This window comes from Hylobates moloch, unplaced genomic scaffold (genome assembly GCF_009828535.3).
Source record: "Hylobates moloch isolate HMO894 unplaced genomic scaffold, HMol_V3 SCAFFOLD_4, whole genome shotgun sequence".
NCBI lineage: Eukaryota > Metazoa > Chordata > Mammalia > Primates > Hylobatidae > Hylobates > Hylobates moloch.
This window is the reverse complement of record NW_026652279.1, coordinates 171,474,609-171,487,283: the sequence shown is the minus strand read 5'-3', so window position 1 is coordinate 171,487,283 and position 12,675 is coordinate 171,474,609. Positions and strand designations below refer to the sequence as shown.

At 42.6% G+C, this 12,675-nt stretch overlaps 1 protein-coding gene across 1 annotated transcript in view; it reads left to right on the top strand.

Moving 5' to 3' along the window:
- The window catches only part of RAB20 (RAB20, member RAS oncogene family), a 119,339-nt gene that overhangs the window by 14,493 nt on the left and 92,171 nt on the right, over nt 1-12,675 (top strand). Inside the window, exon 2 of the transcript XR_009213327.1 lies at nt 9,262-9,335. The gene's annotated coding sequence lies outside the window, so the exon portion shown is untranslated. The remainder of the gene's footprint in view (nt 1-9,261; nt 9,336-12,675) is intronic.

Here is a 12,675-nt window from a genome sequence, read left to right as displayed (position 1 = left end):
GGCCCCCTCAGCTTCAGTCTCCATGTGAAAGGCCTGGCACCTCATTCTTCAGGAACAATATTCAGAAAAGGTGGCAGAACTTAAATTTTCTTTGTGATTGAAACTTGATCTTGTTACATCCAAGCAGAGGTCACATAGACTAAAGATTAGCCATTCGATCATAGATAAGAGAGGACATGTGTGACCAGGCAAAACACAAAAGCAAAATAACTAGCATCTTCTCATCCCAGGGAGTGGGTAGCTGGTGGTGAGGTCCGGGGATTCGTGATGGAAGTCCAGCTCTGTCTCCAGAACCTTCTCCTAATCCCAGCCCAGTCTCCCACGAGTTGTGCTCTGTGTACCCGGCCTGAGGCCACATTCTCAAAGTTCCTAGCACGCTGGCCCTAAAACCCCGGCCCCTCTGGGGACCCTGCTCACATTTCCTGCGGCGCTCAGGAGTTTCTCTCAGTACTTTCCCACGGCCTGTGGGAAGATGCTCTCCGCAGAAATGGTTCAGTCCAAGTTCCCAAAATTGATCTCTGTGGCCGAGTTTATGCTGAGACATGGCATGCCAGGAGCCTGCTCAGGAAGGGGGACCCTGAGCGGCCTCTTTCTGGCCTTGCTTTGCTCCTTTTGTCTAAGCCAGGGGTGTCTGATCTTTTGGCTTCTGGGGGCCCCATTGGAAGAATTGTCTTCGGCCACACATAAAATACACTAACACAAGTGATAGCTGATGAACTAAAAAACTCATAATGTTTTAAGAAAGTTTACGAATTTGTGTTGGGCCTCATTCAAAGCCCTCCTGGGCCACATGTGGCCCATGGGCCTCGGGTTGGACAAGCTTGGTCTAAGTGTTTTGGTTCTCGACAGAATTTCTCTACGTTTTCCCTTTCCACGTTTCTGCCAGGCCACCTCTCCTGTCACATGGGACACCTCTTATGTATTTATTTGCAGGCCCATGATCTCCAGGTTTCTCATAGTTTTAGACAAGGACAAACCTGGAGAAATGCTTCGCTGAAGCTTGATTCAGCAGAACCGCGGAGCATGCACCCTGGCAGGTGTCAGCTTCCCGGGTGGAGAGCCGCAAACCAGATCTGCCCCACCTGGTTCTCAGGGCCTGGCGGGGAAGGCACCCAGACCTGCTCAATTTCTTTTGGTGAAACTTACATTTTTTTTTAGCACATTTTCTTGTACAAAATAGCCTTTCGGTCTATTTCGTGCAGTTTGTTTTTTTTTTTTTTCACTTTAGAGACGGGGTCTTGCTATGTTGGCTGGATTGGTCTTGAACTCTTGGCCTTAAGCAGCCCTCGCACCTCGGCCTCCCAAAGTGCTAGGATTACAGGCATGAGCCACTGCACCCAGACTGATTTTTAAAAATTATTTTATTATTGTGGTAAAATATACATAACATAAATGTTAGCATTTTAATCAGTTTTAAGTGTACAGTTCAGTGGCATGAACTGCATTCACACTGTTGTGCAGCCATCACCACCATCCACCTCTAGAACTTTTCATTATTTTAATCAGAAACTCTGTACCCATAAAACACTGACTCCCTGGTTCTTCCCTCTCGCAGTCCCTGGTGCCCACCATTTCACTCTCTGTCTCTGTGAGTGTGACTGTAATTTTTCAGAATTAAGGGGAGTTACTGAAGAAAAGAAACCAAACGTTGAGTAAGCACGAAGGGGCTGCAATTAATGTAACGCTAACAAACAATTACATTCTTATTAATTTAACTATGTTGGTAGGAGGTGCTGTTTTTCCTGCCTAGTGGAAACCGGGAGACGGGGTCTTCGTTGTCACACTTTACCCATTATTTTCAGCTTTATGATGAAGAGGAATATGGTTATGGGATACAGCCAGAGGCAAAAATAAAATTTATCTCCAGGATCAGGCAAACTTTGTCTTTCAGACTTGAGGAAGAACCGGTCAGGCTCCGGTAGACTTAGTTCCCCTGGGGGCCTTTTTGAAAGGCAGAAGCACAAAGGTACATGTTGTTACCCGTAAAAATTAAGTCATCTATTTTCTGAGTGATTGCCATGATTCAGCATATTTTTCAAAAGCACAAATGATCAACGGAAATGTTGATGCAGTTATTGATCTGCTTGGCCATGGCTGGGACGCTTCTCTCCTCAGACTTCTCTCTCAGCTGCCGGTTGCAGCAGCGGTAGCACCCTCAGGGGCGGTGGGGGAGACACAGGCAGGGCCCCTGGAGGAGCACGGAGCTGCCTCTGCAACTTCACTCCCACTGCAGCTCCGCATGTCAGCGTGCGGGGGCCGGGGAGCAAGCTCGTTATCAGCATCTCAGACGACCCCGGCCCCTGCCATGTTCCTCACTCGTGCATGTGGTGCTGTCGGGGTATCTTACTCATTTTCTCCTACACCAAACTCACATTTGGATGGAGACATGTATTTCTCCATCGACTTTTTCCCATCCATTCTCCCCGCATTTACCAAAACAAGCCACATTGGACCGGAGGATCTGAGAGCACGGAATTCACCTTTCTGATCCCTATGCAGTTCAGAAAGTCAGACTGAGAGGGAGTGAAACACAGCGTGTGTGCACTTCTCTATTACATATCAACCACCATACATGAAGTGATAGGCTTTTCTTCAGAGCTGCAATCTCAGAGAATCTGGAAGGTCCACATTTTCAATAAAAACCTCTAATAGAATCATAACCTAAAGGAAAAAGCACCAGGTTGAGTTTAGATTTAAAGTTCCGATTCCTCAGCTTTAAGAATTTAAGAGAGTTACTTAAACTTTTTGGTTCACGGAGTTTTTTTAAATCATCAAAAAATGAAATATTTGGATTAGATATACTTCAATGTTTCTCTCAGTTCTAGAGACATGTGTTTGGTATAGTAATATATTTGCTTATATTTAACCTTTATTTAGTTTGTAGCTTGTTTGTTTGTTTGTTTGTTTGAGATGGGGTCTTGCTCTATCACCTGGCTGGACTGCAGTGGTCTGAACATGGCTCACTGCAACCTCCACCTCCCAGGCCCAAGTGATCGTCCCACCTCAGCCTCCCGAGTGGCTCATGCCTATAATCCTAGCACCACAAGCCTCAGCCACCATGCCCGGCTAATTTTTGTACTTTTTTAGTAGAGACTAGGTTTCACTATGTTGCTCAGGCTGGTCTCAAACTCCTGGACTGAAGCAATCCATCCACCTCAGCCTCCCAAAGTGCTGGGATTATAGTCATGAGCCACCATACCCAGCCAGTTTGTAGCTTTTAAAATATTGTTTTAAAGCTTTCTAAGATGAGAGCCAGGGCCAGAACTTTGAGAGCCTGAGGCAGTGGGATTGTTTGAGGTCAGGAGTTCAAGACCAGCCTGGACAACATAGCAAGACCGCATCTGTACAAAAAATTTAAAAATTAGCCGGGCATGGTGGCACGTACCTGTAGTCCTGGTTCCTCGGGAGGTTGAGATAGATAATAGGATCACTTGAATCCAGGAGTTTATATTTACAATGAGCTAGGATTATGCCACCGCACTCCAGCCTGGGCAGCCCAGCTAAACCCTGTTCCTAAACAATAAATAAATAACTAAAAAGCTCTCTAAGATGCATAGTAATGTTCTCGAGGATTCTCAATAGTCTGTAATTTGTATACGGCAAGTTGTAAATGATACAAAGACAAATATCTCCCCTGTATCTTTTTTTAAGTTTTTCTCCAAAGTGAAAATTAGAGAAAGGTGGCTAGGTGACTTCACCTGATTAGAAGCCAGGTGACTTCATTTCCACAGATGTCATTGGTATACATGACACTCAGTCTCCATAAGCTCAGGAGTGCAGCCTCCATGCTAGAATAGTTCCTATTTCGCAGTTACTCTTGGTGAATTGTGTAGGGCAGGAAAAAAATGGTTTCCTCTGCCTTCTTAGGTACTGTAGCTGGGGCCTGTGAATCACACTGATAAAAGACAGATTGTTTTTTTCTCTTTTTTTGAGACGGAGTCTTGCTCTATTGCCCAGGCTGTAATGCAGTCACACTATCTCAGCTCACTGCAACCTCTGCCTCCCGGGTTCAAGTGATTCTCCTGCCTCAGCCTTCTGAGTAGCTGGGTTTACAGGCACCCACCACCCTGCCCAGCTAGTTTTTGTATTTTTAGTAGATATGGGGTTTTATCATGTTGACCAGACTGGTCTCAATCTCCTGACCTCAGGTGATCTGCCCGCCTCGGCTTCCCAAAGTGCTGGGATTACAGGCGTGAGCCACTGTGCCCAGCCAAAAGACAGATTAATAGGAGGAAAGGTATATACATTATATTTTATGTTAATTTTTTTTTTTTTTGAGACAGAGTTTTGCTCTGTCTCCCAGGCTGCAGTACAGTGGCACGATCTTGGCCCACTATAACCTCTGCCTCCTGGGTTCAAGTGATTCTCCTGCCTCGGCCTCCCAGGTAGCTGGGATTGTAGGCATGTGCCACCACGCCTAGCTAATTTTTGTATTTTTAGTAGAGATGGGGTTTCACCATGTTGTCCAGGCTGGTCTCAAACTCCTGACCTCAAATGATCCGCTGGCCTTGGCCTCCCAAAGTGTTGGAATTACAGGCGTGGGCCACTACACCTGGCCTTCAGGTTAATATTTTAATAAGTTTTAATTTTTTGTGTGCATGGAGGACTTCACAGGAAAGAAATGAAGAACCACAGGAGCAGTTAAACATGGGGCTGGGGGCCAGGCGCGGTGGCTCATGCCTGTAATCCCAGCACTTTGGGAGTCTAAGGCAGGCAGATCGCCTGAGGTCAGGAGTTTGAGACCAGCCTAGCCAGCATGGTGAAACCCCATCTCTACTAAAAATACAAAAATCAGCCAGGCGTGGTGGCATGCACCTGTAATCCCAGCTACTCAGGAGACTGAGGCAGGAGAATTGCTTGAACTTAGGAAGCAGAGGTTGCAGTGAGCCCAGATCGTGCCACTGCACTCCAGCCTGGGTGACAGAGCAAGACTCTCTCAAAAACAAACAAACAAACAAACAAAAAACAATCCACAGAAAACCAAACAACAAAAACCATGGGGCTGGGGTTTTATGCCCTTTTAACAAAGGGCTATAAATTGTGGAGACATGACAAGACCAAGGAAAAAGAGTTTGGGCTTCTAGAGGTGGTAAACTGTGGAAAGGAGCATATGAGGAAAATGAACAGAAGGGAAGGGTTATTTAGTAAAGCTAGTTTACGCAGACACATCCTGGTCCCATCTCCATTGTCAGTGATAATGTTGTTCTTCCCTTCCCGGTATGAGAGATGGGGACACCCTCATGACAGAAATTTATGCCCGGCTTTTAGGCAGAGAGGGGAGGGCAGAGAGCCTTTCCTGTGTCTACTTTTTCTCAATTGCCTTCCAGTTCAAAATAATCTTTATGCCAAAGTGGCATATCTTGAGGTGGCATATTCTAGTCCCCTTCTATTCTAATATATAATGGAAACTGAGACTTCAGCAGTGCTGTCTACTAGAACTTTCTGTGATGAAGGAAATGTTCTATGCTCGCACTGTCCTATATGGTAGTCACTAGCCACGTATCTGTTGAGCACGAGAAATGTGGCTGGTACAACTGAAGAGCTCAATTTTAAATTTTATTACATTTTCATTAATTTAAATTTAAATACACATAGGTGGTTGGTGTCTGCCATATTGAATAGTAGAGCTCTAGAACATTAAGAACTTAAACAGAAAACACTCATTTAGCTTTGAGCATGAGAAATTTTACAATGTTGTATTATGTACGACACCTAATACTCTAAGTTAAGTTTCCTGACGGGACATTTACTTTTTAGTTTAATATTTGCCTGTAGTGCCCTCTACTGTCTCTAGGATGACTGTGTTGGGAAATGTCCCCAACTTGAGTTCCTTCAGATGACATTCGGTTCCAGGGGCCCTGCAGTTTAGCCCAGAGCTGTCATTATCAGATGGTTTGTATTTAGGTCTGATCCTTCAAGCAGAACTTCTGATGAAGATAAAATTTAAACCAATAAAGAATTATGGAATTCTATCTTATTAATGAAACGATCATAGACCTTTGGGAAATTTTCTTTTCTTTTTCTTTTTTCTTTTTTTTTTTTTTTTTTTTTGAGAAGGAGTTTCGCTCTGTCACCCAGGCTGGAGTGCAGGGGCACGATCTTGGCTCACTGCAACCTCCACCTCCCTGGTTCAAGCAATTCTCCTGTCTCAGCTTCCTGAGTAGCTGGGATTACAGGCACGTGCCACCACACCCAGCTAATTTTTGTATTTTTTAATAGAGGTGGGGTTTTGCCATGTTGGCCAGGCTGGTCTCAAACTCCTGACCTCAGGTGATCTGCCCGCTTCAGCCTCCCAGAGTGGTGGGATTACAGGCGTGAGCCACCACGCCCAGCCTGGGATTGTTGATTCTCCATTGTTTCGTTCAATCTTTCCTTCCTGACAGAAGTAATATCACTGGGCATTGTTAAGGGTTTATGTCTAACATGCACATTTGTATTCTGTGTTAGAGTAAAAATAGCCAGGAAATCCAGGACTTGATTTGCATGGGTCTGAGGCATATGTGGGGCAAAGCCGCAGGAAGCCCTGAAAATGACGTCAAGGAATTCAAGTCCAATCCAGAAAATGTGGAAACCCAAGGAGTCATCTTCAGGAGGGGCTACAACTGCCATTTGTTCTATAGATATATCGATTTTATGAGTCAGAATCATTTCTCATAGTTGACTCAGACGCAGGGGAAAAAAAAGAGAGAGAAGTCAGACTGGGTTCTGCTTAGGGGATATGGAACTATTAAATTCAAAACAGTATTTGGCATAAACTTTCGTGGGGAGAAAAAATGATGGCCTTTAGGGAGGAAGATCATTTTCATACTCAGTATGCCACATGAATCATGACGTAAAAATTCAAATATCAAAGTTATATTAACTTCCCTCTAGAAGATGGGAGGACAATTAGAAACATGAATAAACCAAGCACGATGGCTCATGCCTATAATCCCAGCACTTTGGGAGGCCAAGGCAGGAGGATTGCTTGAGGCCAGGATTTAGAGACCAGCCTGGGCAATATAGCGAAACCCCATCACTACAAAAAAATTTTAAAAAGTTAGCTGGGTGTGGTGGTGTGCACCTGAGTCCCAGCTACTCCGGTGGTTGAAATTGTAGGATTGCTTGAACCCAGGAGTCTGAAGCTGCAGTGAGTGCACTCCAGCCTGGGCGACAGAATGAGGCCCCCCGTTTTTAAAAATAAATAAATACATACATAAAAATAGAAACAAAAGAAAACATAAATAAGAGTACAGAAATTCATATAGGTTTAGATGGATCACAAATAAATATTTTTATTTTATTAGTTTTTTTGAAATGGGATCTCATTATGTCACCCAGGCTGGAGTGCAGTGGTGTGATCTTGGCTCACTGCAGCCTTGATCCCCAGGGCCCAGGTGACCCTCCCATTGAGCCTCCCAAGTAGCTGGGACCACAGATGGCATCCCGCCATGCCTGGCTATTTTATTTTACTTGTTTTTTTCATTTTATTTATTTATTTTTTTGAGACGGAGTATTGCTCTTGTTGCCCAGGCTGGAGTGCAATGGCATGATCTCAGCTCACCGCAGCCTCTGCCTCCAGGGTTCAAGCGATTTTCCTGCCTCAGCCTCCCAAGTAGCTGGGATTACAGGCATGTACCACCACAACTGGCTGATTTTTGTATTTTCAGTAGAGACAGAGTTTCTCCATGTTGGTCAGGCTGGTCTCGAACTCCTGACCTCAGGTGATCCGCCTGCCTCGGCCTCCCAAGGTGCTGGGATTACAGGCGTGAGCCACGGCACCTGACCTATTTTATTTGATTTGTAGAGATAGGGTCTCACTATGTTGCCCAGACTGGTCTTGAACTCCTGGCCTCAAGTAATCCTTCCTCAGCCTTCCAAAGTGATGTGATGACAGGCATGAACCACCACACCCAGCCAGCAAAGAAACATGTTAAAGAAAAGCACAGAGTTAACAATAACACTGTCTTGCCTTCACCTCAAAATGCCAAATGAATAAATCAAATGTAGGAGTGCTCAGAAGAGCAAGAAAAATTTGCAGCTCTGCATCTGCGGAAATTAAGAGACACTCTAGGTAGCCGACTTGGCACCTGATGAAGTTTCTAATCTGGACCATCATGGTTATGGGTATAGATTTAATTAGACATTTGAGAGGCAGAATCAATATGATGAAGGCTATTGAATTCATTTCAACAAATATGTTACTATGCTTTATATGCACAGGGCATCTGCAAGATGCTGAGGATAAACACATGAACAAGCATGGTTTCTGGTGTTGACCCGCTTAGATCTGGCGGGTCCAGGAAACACAACTCAGGTGCCCAGAGCCATGCACGTCAGGCCATTGGAGTCCTGAGAAAGGAGGAAGAACAGTTTTGGTGGGCCACCCAAAACCTTCATACTGGCTGGCATAGATAGAATTCCACCACTTGATGCAGGAAGGCTGGTTCTGCCTCCAGGTCTGGAGGTAAATCCAGACGGACCCAACCTGAGCACTATGGTCCCATTTCCTTTGCTGATTTTCATGAATGAGTGGCTTTTTATGCATCAGTGTAGCAACCATAGCCACTAAGCTGTGAGGGAGGGAAGCCTCCAGGAATGGTTTCTTTGCTCTTAGAGAGAGGTGAGAGAGATGTGGACCAGTGTGCACATGATGCCTGGAACTGGAAAAGCTGCCCCGTAACCCTGAGGGCATCCGACTTGAACATGAGCCAGCATTCCAAGGAGGGCAGGGCGGGAAGGTGGAAAACCTGAGTCCTCAGCGACACTGAGTGAGCGAATTCTGCACCTGCCCTGTGCCTGACCAGCTGTCCTGGGTTGCCCAGGACTTTTCCAGTGACAGCACTAAAGTCCCTCCTACCTGCCAGGCATTGTGCTGAGGAATTTACATACATCATTCTCTTTGCCTCTCACCAAGACTTTTTTCTAAAACTATTGGAGATAATTATAGAATCACATGCAGTTAAAAGAAATCATACAGAAACAGCTCAAATGCTCTTCACCTAGTTTCCTCCAATGATAGCATCTTGCAAAACTACAGTACAAGATGGCAACCAGGATGGTGATGTTGTTACAGGTCAAATTTACAACTTTCCATCAGCACAAGGATCCTTGATATTGACCTTTTATAGCCATACTCACTTCCCTTTCACCCCAACCCCCTCCTTAACCCCTGGCAACCACAGAACTGTTTTCCATTACTATAATTTTGTCATTTCCAGAATATTATAGAAATGGAATCTACAGTACGTAACCTTTGGAATTGCTTTATTTTCCCTCCAGCTCAGTGTAATTCTCTGGAGGCTCATCCAGGTTGCCGCCCGTGTCAACAGTTTGATTCCTTTCTCCGCTGAGCAGTAAGTATTCCATGGTATGGATGGGCCAGAATTTGTTTAACCATTCAGTCATTGAAGAGCATCTGTGTTATCTCTAGCATTGGGCTAGTATGATTAAAGCTGATGCAAGCATGTATGTGTAGTTACCATGTGAACATGTCTTCAATTCTCTAGGATCACGCCCAGGAATGCAATGGCTGGTCATGTGGTGGTTGCATATTTAGTTTTTGGTTTTGTTTTTAAGAAACTGCCGAACTGTTTTTTAAAGTAGCTGCACCATTTTACATTCCTGCCAGAAATGTATGAGAGATCCAGTTTCTCAAAATCCTCATCAGCATTTGATATTGTCACTTTTAATTTTAGCGATTCTGGTTGGTAGATATGTAGTTATATCACATTGTGGTTTTAATTTGCGTCTCCCTAATGGCTAGTGATGTTGAATATTCTTTCATGTATTTGTCATCCATACATCCTCTTTGGTGAAATATGTGCTCATTTTTTTTTTTTTTTTTTTTTTGCCCATCATCTAATTGGATTGTGTGGTTTCTTTTAACTGTTAAATTTTGAGAGTTCTTTATGTATTCTAAACACTAGTCAGTTGCCAGCTATGTGGTTGGTAAATATTTCTCCCACTCTACAGCTTATATTTTCATTCAATAGGGTGTTTCACAGAGCAAAAAGTTTTAGTTCTGATAAAGTTCAATTAAAAAATTTTTTTATTGACTATGCTTTTGAGGTAAAGACTGTGAACCCTTTGCCTAGTCATAGATCCTGAAGATTTTCTCCTATTTGTTTTTCTAAAAGTTTTATAGGCCAGGCACGGTAGTTCATGTCTGTAATCTTAGCACTTTGGGAGGCCGAGGCGGGAGAATCACTTAAGGCCAGGAGTTCCAGACCAGCGTGGGCAAAATAGTGACATCCTGTCTCTACAAACATTTTTAAAATTAGCCAGGCATGGTGCTGTGCACCTGTCCTTCTAGCTACTTGGGAGGATTGCGTGAGCCCAGGAGTTTGAGGCTGCAGTGAGCTATGATCACGCCATTGCACTGTAGCCTGGGCAGCAGAGTGAGACCCTGTCTCGAAAAAAAATAAAGTTTTATAGTTTTACATTTTACATTTAGGGCTGTGATTCACTTTGAGTTCCTTTTTTTGTATAAGGTGCAGGTATATTTTTTTCGCTAAGGATGACCAATTTCTCTAGCACTATTTGATGAAATGGCTCTTTCCTCCATTAAGTTGCTTTTGAATCTTTGTCAACAATCCACTGGGCATATTTGAGTGGATCCATTTCTGGGTTCTTTATTCTGTCCCATGGAGCTATGAGTCTATTCCACCGCCAACACCACGCTGTTGTGATTACTGTAACTATATAGTAAGTTGTGGAATCAGGTAGAATTATTTCTTTCACTTCATTCTTTTTCCAAATTGTGTTAGCTTCTCTCATTCCTTTGCCTTTTCGTATACATTTTAGAATAATCTTATCTATATCTACAGAAACATTTCGCTGGGGTCTTGAGAGGAATTGTGGTAAACCTGTGAATCAGTTTGAAGAGATCTGACATCTTTATGATGCCGAGTTTTCCAATCCATGAGCATAACATAGCTCTCCATTTATTTAAGTCTTCTTTGATTTCTTTCATGAGGATTGCGTAATTTTCAATCTAGAAGTTCTATAACTGCTTTGTTATATTTACACCTAAGTACTTCATTTTTTTCCGAGCAATTATAAATGCCACTGTACTTTAAATTTTTGTGTCTGTGTGTTCATTTCTCTATGGATGTCCAATTTCTGGTTAACAGACAGAAAACTGATTTTTGTAACTTTCTCTTGTATTCTGTCACCTTGCGGAACTCACTTATTAGTTCTAAAAGATAGTTTTATATCCCTTGGGATTCTTTATATAGATAATTATGTCCTCTGAAAATAGAAACAGTTTTATTTCTTCCATTTCAATCTGTATGCTTCTTATTTACTTTTCTTGCCTTATAATGTTATCTAGAACTTCTAGCACTCTGTTGAACAAAAGTGTTAAAGCAGACATGTTTGCTTTGTTGCCAGTCTTAGGAGAAAAGCACTCAGTCTTTCACCACTAAGTATCATGTAAGCTGTGGGGGTTTTGTAAATAAATAAAGGTTTTGTAGATGTTCTTTATCAAGTTGAGAAAGTTTTCTCTATTCCTATTTTCTGAGAATTTTTCAAAAATCATGCATAGGCATTGAATTTTGTTAAATGCTTTCTGCATCAATTGATATCATCATGTGATTTTTCTTCTTTAGCCCACTAATATGTAGATTACATTAGTTAATTTTCAAGCATTGACTGAGTCTTTCATCCTTGAAATAAACTCAACTATGGTATATAATCTTTTTTATATAGTACTGAATTCTATTTGCTACTATTTTGTTGATGACTTTTGCATCTATATTCATTAGCACATTGGCTTGTAGTTTTTTTGTTTTGTTTTGTTTTCTTTAGACAGAGTCTCACTCTGTCACCCAGGGTGGAATGCAGTGGCGTGATCTCAGCTCACTGCCACCTCTGCCTCCCAGGTTCAAGTGGTTTTTATGCCTCAGCCTCCCGAGTAGCTGGGACTACAGGTGCCCACCATCACTCCTGGCTAATTTTTGTATTTTTAGTAGAAGCGTGGTTTCACCATGTTGAACAGGCTGGTCTGGAACTCCTGACCTCAAGGTGTTTGCCCACCTTGGCCTCCCAAAGTGCTGGGATTACAGGCGTGAGAGCCACTGCACCTGGCCTTGCAGTATATATATATTTGTTTGGTACTACTTTTGTGTGATTTTATATCGGGGTAATACTAGCTTCATAAAAATAATTGTGAAGTATTCCCTTTTCTTCTATTTTCAGGAGAGATTATGTAGAATAGGTATCAAATATTTTTTATATATTTGGTAGTATTAAACAATGAAGCCATCTAGACGCAGAGACTTCTTTTTGGGGATTTAAAAAAAATTATTGATTCAATTTCCTTAATAGTCATAGGGCTATTCAAATGACCTGTTTCATATTGGGTGAGTTGAGATAGTTTATATTTTCTGAAGAATTGATGCATTTCATCTAAGTTTTTGAGTTTATGTGTGTACATGGTTGTTTGTAGTATTGCTTTACTGTTCTTTCGATGTTTGCAGGGTCTGTAGTGTTTCATTCCTGGTATTGGTAATTTGTGTCTTCTCCCCTTTTTCCTTGTCAGTCTTGATAGAAGTTTGTCAATTGTATTGATCTTTTCAAACAACCAGTTCTTTGCTTCATTGACTTCTTCTATTGTTTTACTTTTTTTTATCTCACTGATTTCTGTTTTTTATTATTTTCCTTCTGCCTGCCTTGGGTTTACCTTACTCTTCT